Raw genomic sequence first — 5,939 nt, 5'->3', positions numbered from 1 at the left:
TAGCCTTCCTATGCAACTTTTGCCAAGCTTTATCATCCAAGTCTTTAGGCCTAGCCGTTTTCACTCTCCACGGGCTCATACAAATCTTTACCAATAAAGAATATCTTCCATTTTTTGGGTTTCCAAATCAACCAATTTATGTTTGTAAGCTTAATCATGGTACTAGAAGAACCTTCCATCTCAAACCACACAAGTCAACCACAAGCCACACAACTTAGCTCTGATACCACTTGTAGGGAAAACACTCCCTTACTTTATGAAGATCACAAACTCAACCAAATATGGCCCAACTACGTGTAAGTTTATGAATACAAAGTCTATGGAAGCTAGTCACCACAAATACCAATGCTAGGGCAAACAAAAATGTATGGACTGATTCTAAGTGGCAAAGCATTAAACACATAGAAGGCATACACCAAGAGACACAAGATTTAATATGGTTCGGCATATAGCCTACATCCACGGGTCATGCTCCGATCAAACTTCTACTATAATAAACAAATTACAGTGATTTCTACTCAAGTATCAACATATATCACTTGAGCCAACACAATCCAAAAAAGGGAGAAAGACAAGGGTTACCTCATGAGCATGAACAAGCCAACTCCAACACAAAATCTTCCAAACAACTTGTTAGAAGAAACTACACCCTTGAAAACACAAGCTTCAATGAGTATCAATGGACATAGGAGTAGGGACACACAAGCTTTTCCCAAATCCTAGCCGTCTTCCCTCACAAAGAGCTCTGATTTTCGTGCTTCTGTTTTTATATCCAGAAAAAACAACACCCAGGCTTTAAAGTTGGGCTTAAAATGACTTAAAAGATTCCATGGGCTTGGACTAAAAAGAAAGGCCCAAACGACATAACAAAAGTGAAGGAACACTGAACTAAATATGGGTCATGTTGCCAATTTTCCGGCAATGGAATTGGATTTTGGAAGAAGGTCTGGGATTTTTTTTGTCCTCCTGAGAGGGGAGCAGGGAGACACCAAGTTCCGTCCAATCAGTCATATAGATAAAAATAGTGGGATATGAAATTTGGCTTGTAGACCGACTTAGTAAGTCATGGGTCATCTGTTCTGACTGGAGGTCAATTGCAAGTCTTTCGGGTCAGGGGTCACCCAGCACCTCAAAATTATGATGTGACCAAATTAGATTGCCCCAAATTCTTTTCCAAAAGCACAAAGAAAGTGGTGACATCGGATCCCCACCTAAGATCCGACCCGATCCGACTCGACCTAATCTTCAATCGGATCGGATCTAGGTTTAAAATTAGAACCGAACAAAAAATCGGATCGGGTTGAGGTCACATAAAATCCGATCCGACCCGATCTATTTGCATCCCTAATCCTTACCATATCAGCCCTACCAGCAGCTTGTTGTTGCAATGTTCCAATGAGTGCTTGCACCAATTGGGAGTGGCTGACTTACTTTCCAAGGCTAACCTCGGGTCTCCCTTGTGCCCTTGTTACTTTAGGTGCTACTAGTAGGATTGTTGAGCGCCATGTGTGAGGATGGGGCACTAATCCGCATACACCTAGAATTAACAATAGCTCAGCTTGTGTGCTCATCAAAACTACCTCACATAACTTCAATCCTTGGCTTGTCCTCGCCAATCTACTCTTAATGCATGGCAACCTTTTTGGGCTAGTAAATTAGTAAACCGAAAAAATGTTAATGATTATTATTACTTTTAAAAACAAGGGGAAGGGTTTCCATTATGCTGGTGGGACTTGGATCTATGATACTTAACTAGTAGCGAACCTACTGAACCAGATGGCACCCACCAAGGATTCAGAAAATTGAAAATCTATTTGCTTCAAAGTGATAACCTTGGAATGATTTTTTTTTTTTTTTTTGGTAAAAAGGATTTTTTTCATAGTCATAAATTTTTGCACATTCTTTGGTCAATAATATAAAAGTTTCTATAGTGATCAATTCACAATTGGCTAGCTCCAATGTCGCTTGCGCTCTATTTATGAGGAAGTCAAATCCATTGATCATGTTTTCCTTCTCTTGTCACCTGTTGTCTCTTCTTATTGAAGATGAGATCCTGGTGCAACTGATCCGTTACCTTTTCAAAAATTAGGATAAAGTACAAAAAATTAAAATCATGACGCCTTCTTAATTTTTTCCTTTTTTTTTCGTGGATCTTTTCAAGCATATGAACTGTGTAATCTATCCTAATTTACTAAGATCTCGTAGTTACCTATTCCAGTAACCGAATATAACGAATAAGTAGCGGATATATTGGCAATTTATTCACCCCGATCTGGCAGTTTGGCCCGGTTCAACAGGGAATCCTTATTCGTATCCAAATATACCTTTTCTATTCCGATGCGAAGTTGGTATTCCCACTATTCCTATTCCGAGACGAAGTTGGTATTGTTCTCTCCTATAAATAGCCGTCATAGTCTTCTCTCCTGCAGAAGAGTTGAGGGAGAAGTAAGATCATGGCGTCGTCGGCTGAGAAAGGGAAGAACATCGTTCTAAGGAGCCGGAACGGTGAGGAGTTCGAAGTGGAGGAGTCAACGGCGAGGCAGTCGGAGGTGATCGGCAACGTCATCGACGATGGCTGCGCGGAGGACGGGATCCCTCTCCCGATCGTCGACACGAGGACCCTCGCCAAGGTGATCGAATACTGCAGAAGCATGCCGGCGCCACCAGCGAGCTCGGCGACGACGGCAATGCTGATGAGGAGATCAAGAGCTGGGACGCTGCGTATATTGATGTGCACCTGGACGTCCTCTTTGACCTCCTTCGGGTGAGATCCTCAAGCCTTCCTTTTTTCTTGCCCTGGCCTGCAGGGATCTTTTCTTTCTAGGGTTTTGATGATGGCCTTCGGTGTTTTACTTTGAGATTCAAGAAGCTTGATTTTTTGAGCTTGGATACTGAATCATTGCGTTCAGTTTTAGGTAACGGAGAGCTTGAATCTGAAATAAATTTAATTCAAGAATCGTTGAGTCGATTATCCCTACTTTACATTGTATATGTCTTAGCTATTTAGAGTAAAATCGTGATTTGATCCGCATATGCTTGGTAAAAATTACAAAGTTAGAGAAAATTAAATAGAACCCACCATGAATGGCAGAGAATAAACTGGCATAAATTGTTGATATTAAGAAATTGGATATCTGACATTATATCCTCTCATCTATTATAACATGCTTCTGTGGGAGGTTCTCTATATAATCTGAAAGAAGGGGTACATTGATAAGTGAGGTTCTGAGTGTCTCATCATGTTCTTTATAACTTCTTTATTATTATTTTTTATTTGGTGAAAAGAAATGAGCAATGCCCATAAAAAATTCATCAAAGCATCAAATTTGTGTTCTTTTTATAGTTTACATCTTCCATGTATAATCATATAGCGAGTTAAATATACAATTTTGTCTAAGGTATACATGATTTAATAAACACATGTTGGTCTCCATTTCTGCTCTTTTTTATTCGAACGGTATGGTCATAAGAACTAAATTGCAAAGTTTGACCCTCGTTTTCTGAAAAAGAATTGAGCTGTGTTCTGAATTGTATTTCAGCCACTACATTATTATTTGTTTTAACACCAAAAATTGCATTTCTGCTGTTAATGAACATATTACTCTTCTGTGGGTGGAGATTTCAAAAATTATAATGTTCTTGAGATAATAGTCAAATTTGTTTTGTATCTCGTCCTAATCATCCATCCATGTGATGTCTTATTTTTGTTGAACTATGTGGAAAAAAACCAAAACCAACACAACTTAAACTTTTTTATGTTGATTTCAGGCTTCCAATTTTCTCAATATCCCAGGTCTCTTGGACCTTGCATGCAAAAAACTGGCTAATATGATCAAGGGGAAGAGTGTTGAGGAGATCCGTAGGACTTTCAACATTCAGAATGACTTCACTCCAGAGGAAGAGGAAGAGATCCGGAAGCAGAACCAGTGGGCCTTCGAGTAAAAGTGTGGACATCCGACTCATGATATTAGGCTGGGTAGTATGTGGCTGATTGGTGGGCACAGAGAAGCCAAATAATTCTTCAGCTTTTTTTTGAGTAGGGTTGCTAAACTAGGGTAGGTAGTTGATAGAACCTAGAAGCTATAGCTGTCTTTCAACACCAGCTTGCTTGTGGGATCTTTTAGTTTGTTTTTGTTCTTTAGTTTGTTTAGCTAGCTGACCTGAATATGCAACAGATTCAGGGATATCACATTCTTAATGCATATGAGTGGTTTCATTCTGATACAAGGTCAAAAAATGCAGCTTTGAGCAAATAAATGTAAGGTTTCTTTTAACTGCTGGCTTAGGCTGCTCCATACTGGCACTGGGCCAGCACTGCTCTTATTAAGTCCTTCTTGATGTTTTAAATTAAAAAGGACGCTTAAATACTTTTTTGGATATTCTGCAGTTCCAAAGTTACTATATCTTTTTTATTAATTCAGCATAGTTTTGTGAATCATGCTTTATTTGAGTTCTCGGTTCATTGGAATCACATGCCTAAGTAGAATTTACAGAGAGTGATTTTTATTTGATCAGGGAATTTGGATTGTTGATGTAGCATTAGATGGGTGTTCATGAAATTCGAATTTGTACTGTACAAATTTTACTTTCTTTTCTGTTAATTCATTGTGGTTTCTGATTCATGCTTTATTCCAGTTGTTTTCATTGGAAATCTGTTGGAATTTTATGCTTAAATATAATGCATGGATAGTATTTTTTATTAGGATCGAAGCATTTGCAATGTCAGTGAGGATTTGGTTGGGTTTCTGCAATAGAAACCGTGCTTTGATGGAATTTTAGTACACTTGTAAACAGCATTTCAGTTGATGCTTCAAGATTGCAGCATCCTGTTTTTCTGTTTTACACCCTCCACTGGTTTCTTGGCTTTAATTGACAATAATTCTGTTTAGATTCATATCCTGTTTATAGTTTTCATGAAGGTACAATCTAATTGTATTGCCTTATTACAACCTTGGCCTTTTCAACAATTTGTTTGCTATTCTTGAAATATCATGATGTCCTGGCTACATGTTGTTTTGTATCCTCTAGTTTTAGAAGTGCTAGCTTATTTTATTCTTTACTAGGTTTTAATGCTGTAGAATCTTATCAGCCGACCGTCTTTAGTTTAGTTGAGAAGTGCTTTTGCTGTATGAAAGTGCGATATGTCATTTAATTTAATTTTTTTACTGCAGTAAAGTTATTGTTTTCTAGCTATATTTTATCACAATATCTTGATAATTTTAAATATATTACGTGCATCTAGCTATCCATTATTAAAAACGCACCTAATTGTTTCTTTTCGACTTATTCTTTCAATAGTAAAATGGGTTCTAATATTTGTGAGTCAAGAAGAAATGATAGCAAAAAAAAAACTAATTCATTGGTGCAAATTTGATAGTATTTTTTATGGTAACATGATGTTTGATGATCTGCTTGAAGACTAAAAATAATGCTATGGGGACTTTTTGCTGGACAAACTTGACAAATTTATTTCAGTTAATCTTCTGACTTTCTTTTAACCAAATGTACTATTCTCTAATATTGAGGCATCACCATGCATTCTCTTGCTTGCCAGATGCCAATGAACAACTATTACTGTGTGTAATCTTCTGTACACTGTTGACTTTTACAGAATTATGACTCAGCTAGGAATGACTTTGAGGCACTTTCATTTTGGGGAAATATGTACTATTTTTTACCATACTCTTCACTACCACATCACACTTTTGTTGATTTCCCCAACAATAAATTTTTGTTGATGATAGAGCATCAGATTTAACAAAATTCTTTTTGAGAATTTAAAACATTTCTGTCTTTAATCCACAACCTAAATAATTGCAGCCAATGTTCTTTAAGATTTTGATGAAACTGATAGCCAACTGAAGAACCATTGCTAGTACCTATTTCTTCATCGCTGTCAGGTCTCTGCACTTTCACTGTCCAAGTACCTGTTAATTGAT

At 37.5% G+C, this 5,939-nt stretch overlaps 1 pseudogene; it reads left to right on the top strand.

Moving 5' to 3' along the window:
• The first annotated feature begins 2,264 nt into the window (after positions 1-2,264).
• LOC120108698 lies at positions 2,265-4,274 on the top strand (annotated as a pseudogene).
• Positions 4,275-5,939: the final 1,665 nt, after the last annotated feature.

This window comes from Phoenix dactylifera, unplaced genomic scaffold, assembly GCF_009389715.1.
Source record: "Phoenix dactylifera cultivar Barhee BC4 unplaced genomic scaffold, palm_55x_up_171113_PBpolish2nd_filt_p 001500F, whole genome shotgun sequence".
Lineage (NCBI taxonomy): Eukaryota > Viridiplantae > Streptophyta > Magnoliopsida > Arecales > Arecaceae > Phoenix > Phoenix dactylifera.
This window is presented reverse-complemented; position numbering and strand designations above follow the sequence as displayed.